We start from the raw sequence: 26,746 nt of genomic DNA, 5'->3' as shown, positions 1-26,746 counted from the left end.
GAGTCTTATCTTTCCCTCATTAGCCTCCAGCTGGGCTGAAAGGGAAAAGCCAAACGCTCAGTGATATAGTCAAATGTCACAGTTCGGGTATGGCAGTGCTTCAGAGAGTAGCTATGATAAGCCCACCGAGTTTAAGCCAACAAGTAACTTTAGACTCAAAACTATTAAGCAAAGAAAAATAAGGTAAGCAACAAAAATAGTCACACACTTCCCACCTTTGCTTAGTTTGTGTCCATTGCCTCAAAACACTCGCCAGGCAGAGTAGACCCACCAAGGTCCATGGGTTCACAGCTTTGTAGCTGTGTCTCAGCTTCAGTCTCCAACCCCTCTGACATGTCCACCATGTCCCAATCGTGGCTTAATTCTTCAGGCTTTAGTTGAGGAGGCGTGTGCTGCCTCTCCAGCTCACCCTGAAGCCTCCTCGGCTCCTCCTCCCCTCTGTGTCTCAGCTGCTCTGCTTTAACTCCCTTCAACTCGCCCCTCCCTGCTCTGAAGAGGGGGAAGGGAGAGAAATCTCTCTGCAGCTGAGCCTGTCTCTGTGACACCTTCCTATTCTGACTCTGGCCTTCTGGGAGCTGTAATTTCTTAACTCCTGGGTTAGTCCAAGTGAAGTCAGCGCTTTCAAAATCCGCAAGGCCAACCTGATCAGCTCTCCTGCATCGGGGTTTCCTGCTCTTCTTCCCTAATTCTGTGTCAAAGCTAGGAAGAGAGTTAGATTTGTCACAATACAAAGATAAATCCATCCATAAAAACATACGGCCTCTTTTACAAAGCTGCGCTAGCAGCTGCGCTGCGCTAACGACACCAAAGCCCATAGATATTTAAAGGGCTTCGGGACTGTTGCCGCGCGGCAGCCACTAGCACGACTTTGTAAAAGAGGCCGATAGTAAATTAAACATAGACAGTATCATTAAAAAAAAAAAAAAAAAAAAAATTATAGAAAATACCTTGATACACAAAATGCAATGAGGCAATGGACACAAAGGGCTAAGGGCTAACTCTTTCTTATTCATATTTTTCTCCTCTACTGCCAACTCTAGAGACTCCGTTCCTTCTATCTTGCTGTACTGTATGCCTGGAATAGACTTCCTGAGCCAGTACATCAAGCTCCGACTCCGGTTGTATTCAAATCTAGGCTAAACACCCATCTTTTTAAGGCTATTCGTTTGTAAAGTACCCATGTCTGCTTTAATCATTTCCACCATTAGCAATCCCTCGTCACTTATTTGTCCTGTTTGTCTGTTTTGATTAGAATGTAAGCTGTTGAGTAGCGACTACCTCTTATGTGTTCAGTGTACAGTGATGCATATATCTAGAGCTATAGAGATGATAAGTAGTAGTAATGCTTGTAATAATAATAATAATTGAAATCTTTATGTCACATCTTTAAAACCGATAAGATAAGTGGATATTTCCTCTATCTTTTTGCACAATACAGCTCTGCTTTAAGTTTACAATTAGTGGGAGTCAGTTTGGAGGGTTTTTGCCAGTGAGGTGTTCGCCCAACCACCTTGGACCACCATTGTGGTGGTGGAAGGGTTCCAGTCTGAGGCTTTTTTCCTCCATTCATTTGAAACTTCCTTTATTGAAACTGCAGCAGCACTGTTTATTTATTTACACACAATTTTTGTGACATCGTTTTGGTGAAAGTGTTTATTTCAACATTATTTATTTTTCACGTATCCGAGGTTTTTTTTTTGCTATACATCTTTAAAATGGAACAGGTAATAGCCCTATAACAGGGTAATTTTAAGAAATTTCAGGATGTTTGGGAGCCATTAACAAAATATTGTAAAGAATGAATATTAGTTTTTTTTTCTTTTTGAACATACACGTTTAAGTTGGGGTGGGGGGGGTATTTTATGTTTTCTTATGTTTAAAGACAATGTTGGGGATGTGGGAGTGAGGGATAGTTGATCTGAATGAGACTTTGATGGAATATTAAGTGATATTAAAGTGTAAAATGTTTTTCATCATATATCAACGTGTGTGCTAACCGCTAATGCATCCATAGAATAACATGCACACGTTAGCATTTAGCGCATGTTTAGCTTGCGCTAAAAAGCTTAGTGCACCTTTGTGAAAGAGGGGGTTAATAAAATTGAAACTTACTGTTCTTGAATTTATGCACCCCAAGTGTATCACTTTGTACTTTTTCACATTAAATCTTAACTGATATACATTAAGACCATTCTTATAATTTTTGTAGAGCTCTTCTCATATTGCTCACACCCACCAGAGAGTCCACTCTGTTGCAAACCTTGATGTCACTCACAAAAAGGCAAACTTTTCCTTACAACTCTTTGGCAAAGTTGCTTACAAATATATTGAATAGGACTGGCCCCAGTACAGATCTCCAAGGTATTCCACTACTTACACTTCTATCCTCTGAGAAAAAACCCCATTAACTATCACCTCTGCCATCTGTCTGTCAACCAGTTATCAATCTAATTCACCACTTTGTCCTAACTTTAGCCCATTGAATTTATTTACAAGCTGCCTGTGAGGGACCATGTTAAAAGCCTTACTGAAATCTGAGTAGACTACATCCAGTACATATCCACTATCTAATTCTTTGGTCACCCAGTCAAAAAATCAGATTTTTTTTGGTGCAATTTTCCTTTGGTGGTCATATTGCCTTGGATCCTCTGAATTCCAGGAAACTCATTATTCTTTCCTTGAGCAGTATCTCTATCACCTTTCTAACCAGTGAAGTAAGGCTAACCAGACTATCTTCTCTATCTCTGCTTTTGTGAAGAGGGACCCCATCCACTGTTAAGAACTTAAAAGTTGCCTTACCAAAGGTCCATCAAACCCAGTATCCTGTTTCTAACAGTGGCCAACCTAGATCATAAGTACCTGGCAAGATGCCAAGGAGTAAAACAGATTTTATGCTGCTTATCCTAGAAATAAGCAGTGAATTTCCCCAAGCCATGAGATGGCTTATGGACTTTTGTTTTAGGAAATTACCCAAACTTTTTTAAAACCCTGCTAAGCTAACTGCTTTTACCACATTATCTGGCAACAAATTGCAAAGGTTAATTACACATTGACTAAAGAAATATTTTCTCTGGTTTGTTTTACTACTTAGTAGTTTCATAACATGTTTCCTGCCTCATTCTTCTCCAAGGAAACTTGCATCATATAACCATAATTTGGGTTATTCTTCTCAATGTTCATTACTAGCGTAGCTGGTTTTAAGAAAGATTTGGACAAGTTCCTGGAGGGAAAGTCCATAGTCTGTTATTGAGAAAGACATGGGGGAAGCCACTGCTTGCCCTGGATCAGTAGCATGGAATATTGCTACTCCTTGTGTTTTAGCCAGGTACTAGTGACCTGGATTGGCCACCATGAGAACGAGCTACTGGGCTTGATGGACCATTGGTCTGAACAAATAAGGCTATTCTTATGTTCTTATGAATGCCCAATCTTCTAGTCTCATAAGGCCTTCATTCTGTAGCTGAAATTCCTGCATAGGCCCTACCCACAGAAATGCCTTTCTCCCTGAAGAAGATAAAAGTACATGCAAAAAGGAACAACACATATACTTGTGCCTGCATAAAGAGCAGACAGTTTTATAAAAACACTACTTTCCTATAGAAATGCTTGAAAACCCTCTCCATTATTTATTTAATTGCTGTTCATTTCCCTAACACTTTTATTAGCTGAGAAGTGAATACTGTGTCAAATGCTAGTTGCCATTTTATTTTGGTTATCTGATGGTATGCACTATTAAATGTTGGAGGATTTTAATTGTGGCTGATAAAGTTAAATAAAGCTACGTGTTTCAGCCACAGTATTTATACTTTTTTGCTTTATCAGATACAATATTAGTGTAGACTGGAAGCTTTTGCTTTATGTGTGATTTCAAAATGAAAATTGGAGCACTTTCTAGTGGATCTGAATCATTTTGATTAATCCTGTGTCAAGGTCAGCCAGTCAGATCTAGTACACAACTGATCCTGCACAGGGCAAAAGCCCGGGTCAGAGTTTAAAAGCAGGGCAGAGCAACTGTTGGTATTTCATTGTTCACAAACTTTTTCTAAACAAAAGATGTCTGCTTGAAAAGAGTATATGAACAAGGATGACAACTTGTGCAAGATGACATAATAGCTGTATTCATTTTATTTAACATCAAACGTCTTGCTCCTTACAAGTTAGGAGATAATTTATTTACAGGCTAATGTGCTTCAGCAATGATTTATCAACTTGGACTCCATCCTACATCCACCTGGAGGAGTTTATGGACTGTAATTTCTTGGCCATGAGTTATATCCATTCATGTCCTTATAAAATCTTATATTTGCCCCTTGTCTGCCCTGCTGTCTAGAATAAACAAACAAGAACAGGTCTGTTCAAGATCATTCTCAAGGTTGCCACATCCCAGCACAAAAGAACTTACAATAATTCTGACAAAAGGAATTTAAATATGGGCAGACGAGTTGGCAAACGTTCCAACTTTTATATTAATGGACTTAGAACTGAAAAGTTATGGATTACTTATGATTTATCGAGGAACATAAGAGTTTTGTTATCCACCCTGCTTAGCCTGATTAAATGTCTCCTTCTCTTTTCTTTTGCTAATATGTTTAGGGGAAAATTTTTTTTTTACACAAGCTTTAGCAAATATGGTCACAGTGTAGAGGGATGACTCAAATGAATAACAAAACATACTTGACAGCTCAAAATAATTTTGAACAAGGAAATTCTTCACCTTATCCATCCTAATAAATCTCCTTAGTGGGAGCTTGGATTGTATTGATATTTTCACAAGAAATAAAGCTTCGCAGCATGAGATTTGAGGGTAAATTTATAACAAAGTGCCATGAGTAGGCACCTAGAGATCTTGCATGCTTAACTGCTCAGGGTGATAGAAGTCCAATGAGGTAGAAAATTAAAACTGATCTGGATAAAAATGGATAATCGACAAACAGTCAAGCTTCTACTACTTGCAGTTGGATTGTATACTTACAGGGTGGACAGAATAGAACATTTTGGTCTTTACCTGCATTTATTTGTGTTACATTTGGCACTGGCTAATTGTAAAGCTGTCATAAGAACTAAGAACATAAGACTTACTATACAGGGACAGACTGAAAGCCCATCAAGCCCAATATTGTAAGGGTCAAACCTCTGTATATAGATCTTACACAGAGCTTAATAAATCTGCTACAGAATTCAAGGATTATGCCTGAAGCAGAGATGAACTCTGGCCTACATTTGATCCTCAGTAAGAGTTGCAATTGGCTCTCTTTACTGATGCAACTTGGAATGATATTGCATCATAGCTCTCTTGCCCACAGATTGCACCAAGGGCAAGATGACCCTCCAACCACCTGGATACCGGAACCAAGGTTCCTAGAATTGTCAATTGAGGTGACATCAAGAAGATATTTCTGGAGAGGCCTTGATCAAGAGGTCCCGGCGCCATTGTGCAGTGATTGCACTAGTAGTGATATCTTTGAATATAGCTTTTGCAAGACTCCAGAAGCAGCCTCGGCGAAACAAGGAAGTTCCCTGTCGGATCCAGTAGTGAAGACGCCGTTTCAAGTTCTGCAGTCCTGCATGTGCATGCTCGTTGGGGGGGATCATGACACCAGAGACATGATTTGACCGGCAGCTAAGTATCTGTTTTTTGCCATCTAATGCGCTGAGTTTAATCTGTGCCTGTAAGTGATTTTTGAACTTTCCCTGCATTTTCCAAGACTTGATTCAGTGAACATTTTGATTCAGAAAAATGGAGCCCATATGAGAGAAAGTGGAGTTTTTTGAGCCCATGAAGCTGAACTGAGGCTTTTTCTCCACTTTCTTTTTCTTTTCTGGTTCTCTTGTGCTCTTTTCCCCTCTGCTTTGAATTTAGTGTGTGGTGTATGATTGTGGTGGTGTAGTTCCTCTGTGAGTAATTATTTGGCAATACTGATGGAATTGTAGGGAGTTCTATAGATATATTTGTTTATAGAGTATGAGCTTTGTTACTTGCCGAACTTAATAATATCCCAGAGTGCTACACACAATCCCATTACACATGTATTTTGTTCCCCGTGCACTAAATCCTGTAGGGACCAGGAGCCTCCCTTGTTTCCAATAGTTACTTACCCAGTTCTTAGATACCTGACTAGATCCCAAAGAATAAAACAGATTTTATGCTGCTTATCCTAGGAATATGCAGTAGATTTCCCCTAAGTCCATCTTCATAATGACTTATGGACTTTTAGATTATCCAAACCTTTTTTTTTAAACCCTAATAAGTTAACTGCTTTCATTCCATTCTCCAGCAATGAATTCCAGAGTTTAATTACACACTGAGTGAAGAAATATTTTCAGCAGTTTGCTTTCAATCTACTACTTAGTAGTTTCATCACATGTCTTCTAGTCCTATTATTTTGGAAAGAGTAAACAAGCGATTCACATCTACTCTTTCCACTCCACTCAGTATTTTATATCTCCCCTGAGCCATCTCTTTAGGCTGAAGAACTGTAGCCGCTTTAGCCTTTCCTCATAGGGAAGTTGTCCCATCCCTTTTATCATTTTTGTTGCCTTTCACATCTTTTCTAATTCTGTTTTTTGGTTTTTTTTCCAGATGCAGCAACCAGAATTGCACACAGTATTTGAGGTGTGGCCGCACCATGGGCATTAAACAGTCTCATTTTTGTTTTCCATTCCTTTCTTGATAATTCCTAACATCCACTATAATAAAACCCTAAGCGCGCATGCGCAGTTGACACGCCATGATCCCTGCCTCCGTGATCCGTAGTTCCGTAGCAGAGACATGGTACAGTACTACAGTGTGCAGCATGTGCACGCGTGCGGCCTGTGGCAGTTTGCAATGCGTGTGGTGCTGTTCTCATCTTCCTCCAGGCTGCCGGGATGCCTCTTCTTCCATCGCTGATGCCGGCTGACTTCCTGCTGCTGCCGCTATCAGGACGCCTCTTCTTCTCACTCCTGGACCAGTAGCGGCAGCAGCCATGGTCTCCTCAAGCAGCCACAGAACATTTACTAGGCCGGCCCACTTCGATATTGTGAGTCGGGCCGGCCTAGCAAAAGGCCCAAGGCTGCACGGCCTAGCAGATGCTGGACAGGGGGAGCAGGTAAGGAGAAAAAATTACTACAAGGCTACTGCTGCACAGGGGGAGCAGGAAGGTTTCTGCTGGATAGGGGGGAGGCAAAAGGAAGGGAGAAGGCCTACTGCAGTACAGGGGGAGCAGGGAAGGGGTTGTGGTGGACAGCCATGGAGAGAGACATACAGAAAGAAAGACAGACAGACAGACAGCAGCCAAGGAGAGAGAGAGAGAAAGAAAGAAAGACAGACAGACACATCTATTCTAGGACCTGTTAATGTAACGGGCTTAAAGATTAGTTCTATATACTTTCCTAGCCGCTACTGCTCACTGAACTGAGTGTTTCAACGTATCCTCAATGATGACAACTAGATTATTTTCCTGGGCAGTGACTTCTAATGTGAAACCCTGCATCATGCAGCTATAGTTCAGGTACCTCTTTCCCACTTATATCACTTTGTACTTGCTCACATTAAATGTCTGCCATTTTGATGTCCTGTCTCACAAGGCTCTCTTACAATTTTTCACAATCATCTTGTGATTTAACAACTTTGTGTCATCAGCAAATTTAATTATCTCACTAGTTATTCCCATCTCTAGATCATTGATAAATATGTTTAAAAAACAACTGTCCCAACATAGACTCCTGGGGAACCCTACTATTTACTTTCTCCATTGAGAATATTGACTATTGAACACTCTCTGTTTTCTATCTTTTAACCAGTTCTTAATCCATAACAGGACATTACCTCCTATCCCATGACTTTCTAATTTCCTCATAAGTCTTTCATGAGGCACTTTGTCAAATGCCTTTAGAAAATCCAGGCACACAATATCGACCAGCAATCCTGTTTCTAGTCTCCAGGTAAATAAACTGTAATACCTTTTATTTTTTTAAGTTTCCGTCACTTATGACAAGCTATGTTGCTTTGGAGTCAAGAGTTGGCTTTTCCTTCTGCCCTCATACTTCCGGACAATCCTATTTCCTTACAAACCACACATCACTATTGATATTTAAATATCTTAATGGGAATCCTTAAGGAACTCAGAGTCATCATACTCAGCTCTTCTTATTGATCGAAGCATGAAATGAGTGAATGAAAGCTATATTTGTAATTGATTTTTTTTTCTATTTTCTTAATGATAACTGCATAATGAGTACTTATGAAAGAGTTTATAAATGTACTGTACAGCAGCTAGGGTTTACACTTTGACAGTTGGATCTATGATTCTCAGGTTTCACATTTGTGCTAATTCAACTCTTTTATTTTCTTAGTTATCATGTGTTCCATATATATATGCTTCTGTTTTACCTGTATCAAACATGACCACAGTATTAAAAACTGATTTGAATACTGAGCCAATACTCAAAATAAATTTAAACTGAAGTGGGTAGGTAGAAAACCTATAAACTATGAGACTGAAATTACATTACCTAATGCTGGTACCAAGAAGATTATAGAGCAGTAGTTCCCAAACCTGTCCTGGGGGACCCCCAGCCAGTCAGGTTTTCAAGATATCCCTAATGAATATGCATGAGAGAGATTTGCATACCTGTCACTTCCATTATATGCAAATCTCTCTCATGCATATTCATTAGGGATATCTTGAAAACCTGACTGGCTGGGGGTCCCCCAGGACAGGTTTGGGAATCACTGTTATAGAGGGATGGAGGTGGACTGGTGACGCACTTAGGGGAATGCTTGTGGTCATCAGGGTTCTGATTGGGGTGGTTTGCAATGAGAGGTTTTGTTTGGGCAGTAACACAGTTACTCAGAAGAAAACATTTCTCAGAAAAAAAACAACATCTCTAACTCTATCTACCTATCTATCAATATTGAAAGAATTTATTTTAAAAATGAAAGAAAATTAAATTAAAAATTTAAATCCCGTAAATGACCTAGGAGTCTAAACAAAATTAATTTTTGTTTGTTTGCATGGTACGCCATCAAAAGCACGGAGGACAACGGCACCCCGACATTTGAGCCAACATTTGAGCGCAGGAGTAAAGCACTCCGCTGCTTCTGCTACTTTGAGGCATACCATTTTATGCTCTGAGGGGGGGAGAGGTTTGGGGGGGAACCTCCCGACTACACTTAGAAATCCTCGCGTTTCTGTTGGGGGAGGGGTTGGGTGGAACCCCCCAGTATATAGAAAACTCCCATTCTCCTTCTCATTTTCAGTCTTTGGGAGTTTACAGTGTAGTGGGGGATTCACCCCCCCCCCCCACAGGAGCGCGAGAACTTCTATGTGTTGAGGGGTTTCTCCCCACATACCCCTTAGAGGGCAAAAGGGAAGACCTGAAAGCAGCGGAAGGAGTGGCATGCTTTTCTCCTGCACTCACATGTCAGCGCGAGATTGCCAGTATGCCGTTGTCCTCTGTGGTTTTGACGTGTCACCTTTTCCACAGTTTTGGATAGAGCATTGTGAAGAGCTTGAGCCACTAGTCTAAAGGTACAATGATTTAATAGATTCAAAATGAATTATATGATGGAACCATCATCAACTTGGGTTGGGAGAAGCAGAGAGCTCACACAGGGAGGAAATAAGTAAGCCATATAGGAAAGACAGCATACAAGACACCACTGTAAAGTTCTCAGCCCAACTAAAAAAGCTGGGGCAGTCCTCATCAAGGGCTATTCACTTAGTTCAGTGATTTTCCACTTTTTTTGTTGTCGGAAAAAATACGGAAGGAAGAAAGTAGAAAATCGCTGGACTAAGGGCTCCTTTTACTAAGCTGCAATAGGGGTTTTAGCGCGTGCGCGCTAGACCTTAACACCAGCATTGAGCTGCGTAGTGCGGGTTTAGCGTGCACTACAAATGCTATCGCAGCTTAGTGAAAGGAGCCCCTCATATATATAGCCCCCATATTTGTATATAGTTATTTCCTCACCTCCAATGTCCAACACTGCTGTAAATATGTAAATTGGTAGATATGAAGCAGTTTTGACGTACAACGCTGTATATGTATAGTAGCATTGTGGAAATGATTAGTAATAGTAGAAGTTGTTTGTGCATCTTCCAAAACCCTTAGTCATGATGGTTGTGGGAAAGAAAACACGCTGAACAGAGAGTAGAATCTAGTCTGGGCACTGCCTACGCATACCTGCTGGTTAGTACCAGACTGGTGTTTAGTGTGATGCAGCACACCTTTACATCGATGAGCTGTATGCAGTCTGCCAAATGGATGTGGGCTTGCAGGGTGAAGGGGGTATATGGAGCTAGTCTTACACTGCAAGCTGTCAGTGGCTCTGAATGTGGCCTACATCAGCAGACATTGCCCCCTTCCTTGGGCCTGCAGTGCATATGTATAGCTAAAATCTTCAACAAAAAACAATTGTGATGGGAACGAGATTCCAGGCTCCAGTATCAGCTGGTCTAGGGGCCAGTATGCCAGGCTTCCACCAATGCTTATGTCAGGTACCATCCAGTCCCATCAACCCAAGCTTTCCCTCAGACCAGGTATCTGTTGGCAGTTTGTGAAGACAGGGTTCAGATGAGGGGGCTCCTCAGTGTCACATCCCTAAATATTGACAATGTACCTCATAGAACTTGGGACCAATGGCAACAGCTGGGTGGGGGAGGAGCTGAGGGGATGGATATGCAGTACGCAGGCACAGGCGCAATGTGAACTGGGGTAGTCATGGTGGATTTTCTGGGGAGAATGTATCCTGTTTTTGGGAGGTGCAGATGGGCAGTGGGGTAAATCAAGCATGCCTTTGGTGGATGTATGTATTTTTTTAACTGCTACCAAGATTCCCATCAGTAGGTAAGCATGGGACAGCATACGGGGAATAGGTGGAGGGGTGCAGATATATGCAGCCCCTCATTTCAATATGTTAATAGGTGGCTTAAAGCCTTAAGTCATCAAGAAGGCTTTAGGTATATAGGAGAATGGGGTAATACATGGAAGGACAAGAAGCTATATTATACTGATGGGCTGCATATTACTACAGAAGGAAAAAGAATCCTTGCAGAGAAATTTAAACAATATGTTTCTAGGAATTTAAATTAGAAGGTGGGGGTGGCATTTGTATGAAGGACAATTATAGAGGCCACCCCCAGTAAAGAACAAGATGTGATGGTAGTAAATATTGCAACATAAACAGTATCAACAACTCAGTTCTTGGCATAGCAACGGAAAGTGAAATGAAACAAAAAACTATATGAAAAAGGAGATTACCGCTGAAAAATAGCTGGAAAGCAATTATCACAAATGCCCAAAGTCTAAGCAACAAACTTCATGATCTGTAAGCCCTGATGTTAGAGGCAGATCTGGATATTGTCGCTATCACAGAGACATGCAAACATACCTGGATATAATCTTTTTAGGAAGGACAGAGATGGTCAAAAAGGTGGAGGAGTAGCTCTCTATGTAAAGATCGATATCCAAGCAACTGAAATGCAAGGGACCTGGGGAGAGAAAAAAGAGATATAGATCATTCTGAAAAGAGAAGATGGAACTTCTATCTACGTGGGTAAGAGAAGATGGAACTTCTATCTACGTGGGTATAGTCTACAGACCTCCAACTCAGTCACATCAAATTGATAAAGATCTGATTGTGGATATCCACAAGTTTGGAAAGAAAGAGGAGGTGCTGCTGTTGGGAGATTTCAACCTGCTGGATGCGGACTGGAACGTTCCGTCTGCGGAATCAGAAAGAAGTAGAGAGATTGTGGATGCCTTTCAAGAGGCTCTGCTCAGACAAATGGTGGTGGAACCCATGAGGGAAAAAGCAATATTGGATCTGGTCCTCACAAATGGGGAAAGTATCTCTAATGTTTGAGTGGATGCTCACCTGGGAAGTTGCGATCATCAAACGGTTTGGTTTGATATAGCAGCTGAAGTGGAGAGCGGCTGCACAATACTCAAAGTCCTAGATTTCAAACATACAGACTTTAATAAAATGGAAGAGTATCTGAAGAATGAGCTGCTAGGATGGGAGGACATAAGAGAAGTGGAAAAATAGTGGTCTAAGCTAAAAGGAGCAATAAAAATGGCTACAGACCTTTATGTGAAGAAAATAAATAAAAACTAGTGGCAGAGAAAATAAAGGCAACAGAGTTGGCATTCCTAAAATATTAAAAAAACCAAAGAAGAGGAGTACAGAAAAGACTACAAGGTGAAACTGAAAGAAGCCAAGAGAGACATATGTCTGGCGAATATCGCAGGCAGAAGAACAAATGGCTAAAAATGTATAAAAGGGAGACAAAATTTTTTTCTGATATATTAGTGAAAGGAGGAAGATGAAAAATGGAATTGCTAAACTAAAAGAGCTAGGAACTGATATGTGGAGAGTGATGAGGAAAAAGCAAACATGCTAAACAAATACTTCTTTTCTGTATTCATAGAAGAAAATCCTGGAGAAGGACCAAGATTGTCTGTCAAAGTAATACAAGAAAATGGAGTAGATTCTGCACCGTTCACAGAGGAAAGTGTTTATGAACAACTTGAAAAACTGAAGGTGGACAAAGCGAGGTTCTGGCGGGTCTTATTAAAGACTTGTTCAACAAATCTCTGGAGATGGGAGTGGTTCCTGGGGATTGAAGGAGAGCGGATATGGTCTCTATTTACAAAAGTGGTCACAGAGATGAAGTGGGAAACTACAGGACGGTAAGCCTCACTTCGGTTGTTGGAAAAACAATGGAAGTGTTGCTGAAAGAAGGATAGTGAGCTTCCTAAAATCAAATGGGTTACAGGATCCGAGGCAACATGGCTTTACAAAAGGTAAATCATTGCAGATGAATCTGATTGAATTCTTTGATTGGGTGACCAGAGAATTGGATCAAGGACATATGCTAGACATAATTTACTTAGATATCAGAAAAGCCTTTGACATGGTTCCTCATAGAAGGCTCTTGAACAAATTTAACAGGCTGAAGTTAGTACCCAAAGTGGTAAACTGGATTAGAAACTGGTTGATGGACAGATGCCAGAGGGTGGTGGTTAATGGAATTCTCTCAAAGGAGGAAAAGGTGAGTAGTGGAGTCCCTCAGGGATCGGTGCTGGGGCCGATCCTGTTCAATATGTTTGTAAGCGACATTGCCGAAGGGTTAGAAGGAAAAGTTTGTCTTTTTGTGGATGATGCTAAGATTTGTAACAGAGTAGGCACTGAGGAGAGAGTGAAAAACATGAAAAAGGATCTGCAAAAGTTTGAAGAATGGTCTAATATCTGGCAACTAAATTTCAATGCAAAGAAGTGCAGAGTAATGCATTTGGGGATTAGAAACTGGAAGGAGCCATATGTGCTGGGATGTGAGAGGCTGATATTCATGGATGGGGAGAGGGACCTTGGGGTGATAGTGTCTGAAGATCTAAAGGCAAAGAAACAGTGTGACAAGGAGGTGGCTGTTGCCAGAAGGATGCTAGGCTGTATAGAGAGAGGCATAACCAATAGAATAAAGAAGGTGCTGATGCCCCTGTACAGGTTGATGGTGAGGCCTGTGTCCCATATATGGACATTCAGTTAAAGATGGGCTGGGGAGGGTTTCGATGGCTAGGATGGTTAAGATGGGCTGGAGTGAGCTTTGATGGAGATTCCAGTAGATGGAACCTAAGCGCACTACTGGGCAGGATTCTGGGTTTCTGGCCCAGAAATATGCCATCATTTACTATGTTACTATGTTAATTGTTATAAGTTGTTGGAATGAATGAGGGAGTGCATGTTATGTTTTCTATTCAGAGCTGTCCTATTTTATATGACGCTCCTTTCTTTTTATGTATTTATAATTGTAAACCACTTGCACCTATTATAAAAACAGGCAGTATAACTAGTTTTAATAAAACATAAAACATTCCATTCTTGTCCTATATAGGAATTTTTTGTGATTATCCCACTCATTTTTTAACTCCGTCACCGTTTATGTCTCCACCATCTCTTATGGGAGGGCATTCCAGACATCCATCATCCTCTCTGGGAAAAAAGTACTTCCTGACATGACTCCTAAGTTGATCCCCGCCCCCCCCCCCCTCCCCACCACCACACACAATCTTGATTCATGTCCTCTAGTTTTACCACTTACCTTTCTCTGGAAAAGATGTTTTTGCATATTAATGCCTTTAAAATATTTAAACTGTAACATATCACCCCTATCCCTCCTTTCCTCTGGGGTGTACTGTACATATTCAGATCCTCTAGTCTCTTAGATTTTGAGTATCTGTTTTGCAATCTTTTGTGTCATTTCACAAAGTTACTGCTACTGTATTATAAAGTTGGCACCTTCTTTATGAGGAGGAGCCATAACGTGGCTGAGCCTATCCCTTCCCTTTCCCCCTTTTATATGTTACTGGATGTCAGTGATGGTTGGGAGAGGGGTGAGATAGCATATGGTAGGGCAGTGTATTGCAAACTGTGTGCCTCCTGAGATTTCTGGTGTGCCACGACACACTGGCGAGGAGGAGAGTTGTCTACGCTGGCTGGCTGCCTACAGGACATACCTCCTGCGGTGGGAGGCACGTCCTGTAGGTAGTCAGCTGGAGCAGATGAATCTCCTCCCGGCGTCTCTCCTCCTCTTCCTGCACCATCCACGGGTCATCGCATGTGCGTGACGTCATCGGGTCGACATCTGGGTACCTTCCGGCCAGGGCTTTAGTGTGCCTAATTAATTGGTATACATAAAACCTAGATAATTGATGTAAGAAATATGAATTGATGATGGCAGGTCCCACAATATAGCAAGCTAAGTGTTGCCTTTTTCATCGAATGACAGTTATTTCATATACAAGCTTTATATACCATTCACATTGTCTAAGGGAACCTAAGTAATATGTATCTTCTACAAACATGTTTTTTAGTCTTTTTTGTTTTTTTCACTTACAGCAATATTCTCATGAATTCTGATGAACTCTATATATTTAAATTCATATTTCTTACATCAATTATCTAGGTTTTATGTATACCAATTAATTAGGTCTTATGCACACTATTTAATTAGGTTTTATGCACAAGCACTTTATATATTTAGGAATCTTTCATTTTCAAAAATTTTTAAGTTTAGCCTTTGTAATAGTCAATCCAATAAATGAGTGATCATAATACTTATAGGATATTAAACGTAACCCATTAATTAGGTCTTATGCACAAGCACTTCATACTTTTAGGTTTTTTATTTTAAAATATTTTTTATTTTTAAATACTGTTAGTATTCATAACAGTAAATTTAATAAATTGAGTGATCATAATAATTATAGGATATTAAATGTAATTCATAGTAAATAAATTCATAAGAAAACATTTATTTTGGTAGGGGGCGGTGGAAATAAATGATTATAACACTCTACAAGACTGGAACCTGGAATGGTATATATCATAAGAGGTTCTCAAGATTGAAGTCTGTATAATTTATGATATGTCCACCACATTTCTTCTTGAATACTCAATAAGGACCAAGACTTCATTCTTATCATAATTTGGACATTTATGATACTCTTAATAAATAATCTGATTTAGATTTGTTACATTAGATGCCATTTTGGCCTTTATTGGAAGTTGTGAATGACATTAGAATTGATGAATTGATTATACATGATCAACTGTCTTCCCTTTATCTCATTTGTTTATAGTTATAGGGTCGATATATGTTTAAGGCCTTTCTATATAATAGACTCAGAATAATAAGCATGCATGTTGCAGGTTTCCAGGTCTTACTGCGTTTTGTGACGTTGAAACCGACATTTCATACATCATGCTATGCCTTTCTTCAGAGTATGCTGTGAGGTCTGCAGTTTGTCTTTGTAAATAGTGGGTCAACTGACCTGACTGGGAACAGGGCAATCTGTTGGTCACCAATTTGAATTTTGGTGGGGAAAGTCAATTTCTACCTGACAAGATGCAGCGAGATCTGGAAACCTGCAACAAGCACGATGCCAGCAGTAGAAACCCTGAGAGACCATATAAACCAGCTTCATGGGGAGAACACCTTTAAATTCATCAGAGACTTTTCCATTCTATGGGAAAAAAAGAGACCAACTGATTTTTCTACTAAAATTCAAATTGGTGACAAATGGACTGCCCTATGCCTGATCAGGTCAGTGGACCCATTTTTTACAAGCTTAAACTACAGACCTCACAGCATACTCTGAAGAAAGCCACAGCATGGTGAAATGTCGGTTTCTACCTGACAAGACGCAGTGAGACTTGTAAACCTGCAACAAACACAATGTCAGCTGTGGAAACCCTGAGAGAACAATAAGTATGCAAATTAATTCTGTTAAAATCATGGTATTAATTAGCTGCTTACTATTTTGCGCTAATTTTTCTGTTAATGTCTTAGCGCTGACTGGCTCAGGCATTAACAGAAAAGCTGACAGAAAAAAAAGCATGCTACCACAAACACTGGCTTTGGCCTGAATCACCCCTCCTGAGCCTCTCCCTGAACATTGGGTGTGAATCCCCCCAAGCATTGATCAACCCTCTCCCATCTTAAAAAATAAAATCCCTGGTAGTCCACTGGTATTTTCCAGCCCCCCCCCTCACAAAACGTCCTGGTAGTTCAGTGGACCCCAATCCTTAATAACTCATAGCTAAAGCCCTGGTGGTCCAGTGGACCCCACCCTCTCCCCCCAAAATAAAATCATAGCCAAAGCCCAGGCAAAGAAGAGTACTGAGGAACTTTGCACCCTAGGGTTGTATCCTAGAGAATGGGAGAAAGAAACAGAAGAGCCAAAAGATATGCAATAGGATCTGTCTTCAAGATAGCAGGTGACCCACCTAAAGACCCAGTCATGAAGACTCAATGTCAACCAGACGTTCAAAGGAGAGATTGAGTGAAACAAGGATAACTAAAGATCTACCATCCAGAGCATCATTGACATCAATAAGAAAAAGAGGCCAAAGCCATTTATAGAAACATAGAAACATGATGACAGATAAAAGCTAAATGGCCCATCCAGTCTGCCCATCCGTAGCATCCACTATCTTCTCATATTTCTAAGACAGGGGTAGGGACCTCCGGTCCTTGAGAGCTGTATTTCAATCGGGTTTTCAGGATTTCCCCAATGAATATGCATGAGATCTATTTGCATGCACTGCTTTCAATGCATATTCATTGGGGAAATCCTGAAAACCCGACAGGAATACGGCTCTCGAGGACCAGAGTTCCCTACCCCTGCTCTAAGAGATCCCACATACCTGTCCCATGCTTTCTTGAATTCAGACACAGCTTTTGTCTCTACCATCTCTACTGGGAAACTATTCCATGCATCTACTACCCTTTCTATGCTAAACACCTGCCAAAAGCCCAGTTGCCTGGGATGCATTTATTTATTTATTTATTTCGATTTCTATCCCGTCCTCTCAGAATGGGTCACAAGTGAACATTTACAGTGGTATACATTTGGACAATACAAAGACCTTAAATATAGGTTAAGAATGGAGAAGTGGGTACAGGAGGAAGGGGGAATTTTAGGGGGTGATGGGGGTTGATTGTAGTTGGAATTTTAGTTGAAGAGGAGGGTCTTTACAGCTTTCCGGAAGGTCATCAATGATTTCTGTAATCTGATTTGCAGGGGGAGTTGGTGACAGAGTTGGGGGATGAAGTGGCTGTAGAAAGAAAGAAAGAAAGGAAATTTTCACCACCTTAGAGGCGAATGGGGAGGTTAGAGCTGAGTCTATATTTACACAGAATAGATGCATCAGGGTTGTAAAAAAGGCCTAATAGGCCTAATAATATCTTGCTTCCATACTCAAGGCACCTCTTCTTCTGATAGGCTTATATCAGTCAGAATACAAAGATGGTCAGAAAGACCCAAGGTTGGTTTTTTATTCAACATAGGCAGAAAGGAATCAGCCAAGGTATAGGGCAATTTCATCATGGTTAAGATTTTTTTTTCAATAGATAAAAGACTGGTTAGACAAAATGATGATCACTCACCAAAAGGAATGTCAATTGCCATTTCCAGAGATTGACTAGAGGGTCAATAGTTGGCTTCTCTTCTCTTTCCTTGAAGTAGTCTTGTAGGCCTTGCATCCTTGGCCTGTGTAGTTCCCCTAATCTGCATAAAGGCTGGTATCTCTGAGGTGAGAGGCACCCTTCCATAGCGGCAGTCTTCAGGTAGCAGCATACTGCTGTTTCAGGTAGGGTTACCAGACACCCAGATTTCCTCAGACATGTCCTCCTTTTGCGGATAGGTCCGGTAGACCGGATGGCTTGTCAAAGCCCGGCACTTTGTCCGGGTTTTGAAAAGCTTTCCTCCATGCACATGTGACATAATCATGTCGCATCTGCGCATGCACGGATGCCCTCCTGCCCAGCAAGAGCAGGCAGGGTTGGGACGGGATTGGGGGCGGGACTGGGCGTGGATGGGTAGAACTGGATGGGCCTGGGGGGTGGGACTATGGTTCTGGATTTTCCAAACGGAAAATCTGGTAACAGCTTTAAGGGCTCCCTCATCTGACTGGAAACGTATTATAGTAGGACAAAGCTACCAAGTCACTTTTCATTAAATACTTTGCCTGGAGCTACTATGAATGAACTGATGATAAATTCTACAAATAAACTAACAAATTAGTCCAATTGAAAAAAATCAGTTTAGATTTATTTTGTCTGCTGTTTTGGTTTTTTTTTTTCCCCCCCAGTGCTAAATGTTGACAAATTAACCTCCAATCTCCTTTAAACTTACTTCTACAAACTTTTTTTTTTATGCCTCAAGGAGATTGAAGCAGTCTGAAATATAGATGACTGTGTGCAAGGTCCAGTAGTCATAATGACATTTTAACGTTCTGACATTAACAAGCTTTCATTTTTTTGTATACCTCCACATTACCCTGACATGCTTTCATATTATTTAGTAGACAGGTTTTCTTGCTGTTACAGCACTGTTATCTTTTCTTAATGTCTATTGGTTTTCCACTGAAAACACAATCCTGTAATTTAAGGCAGTAAAAATGAAAATAAAATTATATGGTGCATGATTGCATCTGAAATAATTTAAGAAAGTAAGATGAAAACTAAAATGTAACATGAAGTATCGTGGTTAACACAAATGTAAATGCTGAGATGGAAAGTGAACTATATGCAGGTCAATAACATCAGCAGTCATACTTCCACACTTCATCTAAAATCATTCCGTAGAACAGGAAATAACACAAACACAACATTTTCCATTAAATGTGTCAATGTATTGGCCATAGCTTTATTCACTTAATAGCCAAATCCACATCATGTAACATTTGTCATAACACATCTGAATAGTAAAATGCAACAATATCAACTATTTTGCCCAGAGCAATCTTTTTACCCCCAAAAGCTAGTTGGTGATTGTCAAGGACACTGTGAGAGTTGCTCCTGCCGGACAAAATTTTTCCTTTGGTCTGCTGCTCGTTAGAGCAACTAATTTGATGCCGAAAAGGAGAGGTAGTGTGGCTGCTTCAGCCTGGCAGCCTGAATCTACCTTAATGCGGCAAGGAGTTCTCACGGACTTCATCTCATCCTCGGCTCGGGGCGCTCCTGCTGAGCCGGACTTGAAAGAAGTGTCGGCTCTAGGAAGTGAGATCTCGTTTAGTCCCGCGGGACCAGTGCCTCCCTTGCAGCCAAGAGAGAGAGGTGTACCGGCAGCAACATCGGCGGTGAGTGAAACACTGTCTTCAGAGCTACTGGGCATGCTGGCCCCCCAAGAAGCTGCGGCTGGGGAATCTTTTGCAAGGGGCGGTGTCGGAGTCTCAGTGGAGAGAGACGAAACTCCAACTATTCAGCCTCTCGCTAGACCCGTTGAGATCACATTGGATTCTATCTGGACTGCGCTAGATTCCCTCTACAAGGTATGCCAAGGAATCTTTCCTCTTGTTCAAGCTCAAACATTAAAGTTAAATAAATTTGAAGGAGAATTAAAGTCCCATGGAGAAAAAATTAATTGTTTAGAACAATCAGTACAAACTGTACAGTCTACATGTGGCTCTGTTGTTCAGGACAAATTACTGTTACTGAGGAAAGTTGAGAACTTTGAGAATTTCACAAAACAATTGAACCTAAAACATTGACAAAGCCACCTAGAGAAATATTCTACAAATTCCTGAAAGAAGTCCTTAAATATTCAGATGAAGGGCTTCCACCTCTTCATAAAATATATTTTTTGCCAGTTTATCCACAAAAACCTTCCTCCTCTGGTCCTGAGGCCTTATCTCAGGTGACATCTTTAAGTCCATTGGATCTTTCAAATATATTCGAAAATTCTCAAGAGGAAGTTATAATGTGTTCTACACTTCTTGTAACATTTGTATTTCAACAAGATAAAGAAGCACTTCTTTGCCTATTTTGTAGGCATAAAGAAGTCTCTTTTTTGAATAAAAATATTTCAATCTTTCCAGATATTTCAAGAACGACACAAACAAGAGTAAAAAGGTTCCTTGAAATGAAAGAAAATGTTAAAGCATGGGGGCAAAATTTCAATTGCGGTATCCTTGCAAATGTTTGATCTATTTAGATCAAAACTCTTATATGTTTTATGAACACTCCCAATTACAATTCTTTTTAGAAGGAAAGGGGGTGGTAACGCAGGGTGCCAGGTGAATCCTATTAATCTGGTCCATATAAATAATTGGGGATGATATACCACTATAATGTTTATAACTGTTTTGTTTAAGTATCATTCCTTCTGATATGTGAATTGTCTCTCTCGAGTGAGGACTGTTTAAGAATGTTAAAGATAATCTTTGAATTGATATGTATGGAATTGTTTAATTTGTCTACAATTTCTTTTTGATTTGTTAGTGATAAGACTCTTGTTCTGTTCAATAATGTGTTTGTTGAAAAATGAATAAATGAAAAAAAAAAGCTATTTGGTAACAACTAGCTCCAAACTTTGAGATAATTAATAACCAATTAACATTATTTGAAACTTGGCCTTTGGCCTAGCCAAGTCATACTAACTCCACGCATGACCCGCGGTATTGCCAAGTCACACTAATGGCCTCTTTTACAAAGCCGCGCTAGAGACTGCATTGCGTTAACGGCCCAGAAGCCCATAGAGATTTAATGGGCTTCGGGGCTGTTGCTGCGCGGCTTTGAAAAAGAGGCCGTAACCCTTGTGGAAATGCCATCCATGAGCATTCTAACCCCATTTTCATATTCTATTAGCATTCCTTTTGTTGTTTAACACTGCATCTGGACCCCAAATGACCTCCCATTCTGTCACAAGCTGTGACAATTCATTACTTGTCAACACTCCCCCACCAAAACTGCAGCCAATCATTTGCACAAACAAGCCTCCAGTAAATCCTGCACAGTGCTTAGAAAGATATCAAGCCCAATGTCCAACAGATGAACCCCATTGGAATGATAGAAGTCTAAACAATCTGTTGATAACAACTCATGGCTAACTGCCATGTCCCCCCACCCCCACCCCTGCTACCAAACATTTGGATAGTTCCGCATTAACCTTCCATCTAAGTCTCTCTATTGCTGAAACATTGCAGGCCCCCCTCCCATACTAAATTAGGGGTAATATGCGACTAAACCAGATGGACATTAGGGAAGTAATTAACAATTACGGTAAAATCACTTTTCATTTGCTGAATCAAATCTACCCCTTTTACCTAACAAAGATCATTACCCCTCAAAAGGACAAATATAAGAACAGGGGAAGAAAAATGTTTGGTCTGGAACAATGTGGGCAGCAGCTGGTCCCACCATATGCCTCTGATAACCAGCCAGCGAATACAGACGCTGTGTTCTGTCAAACCAAGATTCACTCCCCAGGTTGACTCAAATGCATATTTGTGTGTCCAAAAGACATATGAATGTTCACAAAGCCAGACACACACATTGGGAGGCAAGGAATCTGAAAAAAAAGCTACAGAAAAGAAGAGAATTAGTCACAAGGAAAAAAAAAACGCAGCCTGATTCCAAAGGCACACATACTTTTTATATGCTTTTGAATGCCACCTATCCAACTGATACAGTATATAAATGCCGGAGAGGCATCTTCAAGTTTCAAGTTTCAAGTCCCATAAACAAGCAATGCATGCCAACCCTCATTTTAACAGAGCATGGAAATGAAAACATGTCAGGGGTGATCCATTCTCGTGGATCTACAAGAACAAGCCCAAATGAAGGCCACACCACTGTATAAGCTTTTGCCAAATGCACAGGATGGGCATCAATAATCCCACCCTTATGTAAACAAATCCATGCACCCTTGACCAGATTATCCATTTTGGATCTCTATAAGTGATCCTAAAGGCTGCTCTCCCCCAGCACTACATCCATCGACAAAATCCCCAACTCTCCCAGAGCATATTTTGATGGTGCCATTAATTCCCCAACCTGCAGGGCCCCAAAAACTGCAGTACAGAAAGCCTACTGAAACAGTCAACTCTCAAAGAAAGAGGCACAAATCACATCCACCCCCCACACAAAGTGCCACCAATGTAAATATGCCAGTAGCATCAGAAAATCTGCCTAGCTTGGAAAAGAAAGGTATAGCTGCCAATGTTTGATTTACCATTGCCAATGACCAGTACATCCCTTCCCAATTTGCAAAATGCAACAATTCCTCTATAGACTGCATAGATATAGGAGAAAAAACCAACCTGCCCTCTGGTAAGCAGCAGCAAAACTAAAAAAATGCCACTACCCCACATGATAAGCTCTCTAAGTGTTTGGTGTCAACACACTCAACAGCTCCCACCGAGTCCAAAAATCTGGTCCATAGGTCCACTGGCATCCTGGTTCCCTCTGTAGTGGCAGTTGGGGCCAATGCCTAGAAATGTACTGAAATGCCTGGAAATGTACTGAAACCAAGAAAGGGCAAACCTATATGTTCCAGTTACAAGTATGAAAGAATGAACGTGGAATGTTTGGGATATAGTGACGCATTCAAAATGGTGTGGAGCCCATTGACTGCATTTATTGAGTCACAATAACTTTCATGTACCTTTCCTTTTATTTGACTTCCTTACACATCTAGGGTGGGTATGTGGATAGAGGGGAATGCATTATTGTTTGCTATACTTAATTATCTATATTATTGAAATTAAATATGTACTTCTTCTTCTTCTATTAATTATGGGGAGGGAGGAGAAAATGATTGTATTTTGAATTATTTGTGTATTTAAATTTGTGTATTTGTGTTCTGTGTAGTGTGTATGTTTAAATTAATTGTATGGCACTGTTAACATTTGAAAATTAATAAAGATTTATTTAAAAAAAAAGAAAGGGCATCAGCGATCTTGTTAACAACACCAAGCACTTGACACACAGAAACAGTGAGGTTTAAATGTAAACAGTGCAAAACAATGAAGCGTAGTCATACAAATTAGATCAACAAACTGCCCATGCCCTCCCTTTCTCACGCCAACCTGGTACCTCTTTGAATCTTCGCCAGTGCAAGCAACTACTCTGGTCTGCTGCTCACCCCGGCTTGGCTCCCTCTGAAATCACTTCCAGGTTGTGGGGCCAAGAATAATAATAATAATAATAACTTTATTTTTCTATATCACCAACACCCAAAGAGTTCTTCTAGGCAGTTCACAAAATATGAAAACTGAACAATTCAGTGATATAATACAAAACATATGAGAAGCAACAGTACAATATACAGTTTTATACTATTATAGTGTGATATAGTCACTAATCAAGTAACAAATTTCTTGAACAAATAGGTCTTTACTAACTTCCTGAAAGTGCAATATAGGATGCAGTTTGTCGAATCATATCATCTAACCAAGCTTGGACTTTACCTGCTTGATAGGCCAAAAAACTTTTTGTAACGGCAATTTTTAGGATTAGGAAAAGTAAATAAACCAGAACGATGAGTAGACTTAATCGGAATATACAATTCGAAGTGAGAAAAAATATAGAATGGAGATAATCCAGAAAACAATTTATATCAAATGCAAGCAAATTTGAAAAGTATTCTAGCTTCTATTGGTAACCAATGCAGTTGCCAGTAATAAGGGCTGACATGTTCCTGTTTTTTCAACCCGAAAATTAAACAGACGGCTGTATTTTGAATTAATCTTAGTCTTCCAAGGATTGATTTATAGGATCACAGATAGATTATATTGCAGTAATTGAGAATGGACAAGATTAAAGCCTGTACTAGTAATCTGAAAAAGACAAGGTCAAAATATTTTTAATAGTTCGCAATTTCCATAGTACGAAAAAACATTTCTTAACAAGTATATCAGTATGTTCCACCAGGGTTAAATGACAATCTAATGTGATTCCCAGGACTTTAAGAGAGGGAAATATTGGATATTCTTGTCCTCTTAAGTAAAGAGTTTTATCCATTATTTTATCTAAAATCTAGCTTTTTTGGTATTTGATTTCAACTTAAATTCAATAGTCCATTGTTTAATCCGATTAAAGATAAAGGTGATCTGATTTTTTTATTTTCGTGGTAAGAGAAATGACTGGTATCGGTATTGTAATGTCATCAGCATAAATGTAAAATATTACATTTAGACTTTTTAATAAATCGGCCAAAGGGGCAACATAGATATTAAACAAGGTAGGTGACATTGGAAGGAAAACCAATACTGATGTGAGCAACAGGCCAGAGAAGCTGTTTGCACTGGCAATGATTTAAAGAGGTATGGGGTGGGAAAGGAAGGTGCGAGTGTGGCATGTGGGGTTCAGTAGGAGCAGGGGGCAGAGAGGAGGGCAGGGGAGGAGGGTGCACCACTGCCCCGGGCATGTCCTACCCTTGTCACTGATCAGCAGGCACTTATTGAAAAAATAAGCCCCATCAAAATGGAATCCAAGCAGATGGAATCCAGATGTACAGGCTAAAGGTGAAAAGCTGACTCAATATTCGCCTTAGCCAACAGTGCCTCATAGTCGAATGAATGCAGTAAGTCCACTGACTCATCAAAAGACACATATTGAATATGCAAAGCCAAGGATCAATGAAGGATTTGACACTCCTGCCCAATGGGCAGGACAAGTTATGAATCAAACAAAACTTTCCAGGCTTCTTCAGGATCTCCCCCATTGGTGACACCACCAAATCTGGGAAAGAAGGAGCCAAGAAAGGCCCCACAATGCACCCCCAAGTGCAATTCCCATGTAAGTTCCTATGGGTGTCTTTTATAGAATCAGGGCCTAAATGCAAAGCACTTATAAGAATATAATGTGTGTCTTAGCATTTAGTGCATACTAGTCATTAGTATCCCTTAATAAATTCCCCCCCTTTATGTGCTAAATTTATAGAATAGTGTCAGTTGCGTGTACACTGAAACTTCCGTTTTCCTTTCAGTTTTCGGTGGTTGACAGTTTTTCAGTATACTCAGGGATGGGGGGTTCCCCCCAACCCACCCCCCAATGGGAGCACGAGGACTTGCACATGTAGTTGGGGGGTTCCCCCCCACACCCCCCTTACAGTGCTAATGGTATGGTTTTAAAGAGGTGGGTCCGGCGGCACACATACATGCTGTGCGCAATTGTTAGTGCACCTTTGTCGGCGCACCAAAGTCCGGTGTGTTTTTGACGGGTCAACAGGCACTGGGAATGTAGGTCAGAGTTTTACAAGCTTATATTTCCAGAGCCTAGGGTCCTTGTAAAATCACAGCCAGCAGCGCCTAGTGACACCAAAGTCTGACGACGACACCCCCCCTAAACATGCCCAATTCCGGGCTTTGACATCATTAGGAACAAATGCCAGGAAGTTCTTTTTCACCCAGAGGGTGGTGGATACATGGAACGCGCTACCAGAGGATGTGATAAGCAGGAGCACGCTACAGGGATTCAAAGAAGGTTTGGATAGGTACCTGGAGGACAAAGGGATTGAGGGGTACAGATAGGAGTAGAGGTAGGTTATAGGGATAGGATTAAAGGATTAGAGGTAAATTACAAAATTAGTTAGGGACCACTGTTTCAGGCAATAGGCCTGATGGGCTGCCGCGGGAGCGGACCGCTGAGCAAGATGGACCTCTGGTCTGCCTCAGCGGAGGCAACTTCTTATGTTCTTATGACTCAGGCACCGTCCTGGTGGGTGCCTAGTGGTCTCTTTTTTTTTTTAATGTGTTTTTAATTAGTTTTTAATAGCAAGACCAATTATCATGCCATTTAAATACAATTAAAACACTTAAGTTATGTGCTGGTAGGTGATCTAAGTGCCTGCCAGTGCCTATCTTTTGGCAACCTTTGAAGAATCAGGCCCTAGGGGGCCAAAATTTTAAAAAATGCTGAACTGCTAAATTTATGCTCCTAAGTTAGGATTCTAACCCCCCTCTTTTACAAAGCTGAATGACAAAAGCCCCGAAACCCTTTAAATCCCTGCGGGCTTTGGGGCAGTTACCACAGCGGCAGCCGTTAGCATGGCTTTGTAAAAAAAAGGAGGGGGGGAATATATGACTTAATTTTAGTCAAAATTTGGAACATACGTTTTTAGTGTGGGGAGCCGAGCTGAATGGCCTGCGCTGCTCCCGATGATCATTGAGTTCCTATGGGCATCAGGAGCGGCACGGACAATTCAGTGTGGCTCCCCCACGCTAAAAACTGCTTTCGCAGTTTGATAGAAGAGGGCCTAATTTTCTTTTTAGGTAAATACGATAGGATTTCCCTATATAAGATTACACTGGCTACCAGTGGAATTGAGAGTTTTGTTTAAATTTGGTTGTATTTTCAATAAGATTGAAATGTCCTGAATATTTGATACTTCATCTAAACTTTACTATGCCTGATAAGAATAAAAGACAGTATAATGATAGTCTTTTAGCATATCCCTCTGTCAAAGGCATGAAGAGATC

The 26,746-nt window shown here is 40.6% G+C and overlaps 1 long non-coding RNA gene across 1 annotated transcript in view; it reads right to left on the bottom strand.

The window, feature by feature from the left end:
* Positions 1 to 19,217: 19,217 nt before the first annotated feature.
* The window catches only part of LOC117355646, a 78,305-nt gene continuing 70,776 nt past the window's right edge, over positions 19,218 to 26,746 (bottom strand). The window contains exon 3 of the long non-coding RNA XR_004538421.1: positions 19,218 to 21,846. This is a non-coding gene — a long non-coding RNA (uncharacterized LOC117355646). The remainder of the gene's footprint in view (positions 21,847 to 26,746) is intronic.

Source organism: Geotrypetes seraphini, chromosome 2, assembly GCF_902459505.1.
Source record: "Geotrypetes seraphini chromosome 2, aGeoSer1.1, whole genome shotgun sequence".
Classification (NCBI taxonomy): domain Eukaryota; kingdom Metazoa; phylum Chordata; class Amphibia; order Gymnophiona; family Dermophiidae; genus Geotrypetes; species Geotrypetes seraphini.
Note: the sequence above shows the minus strand (reverse complement) of the source record. Positions and strands in the feature narration are given on the sequence as shown.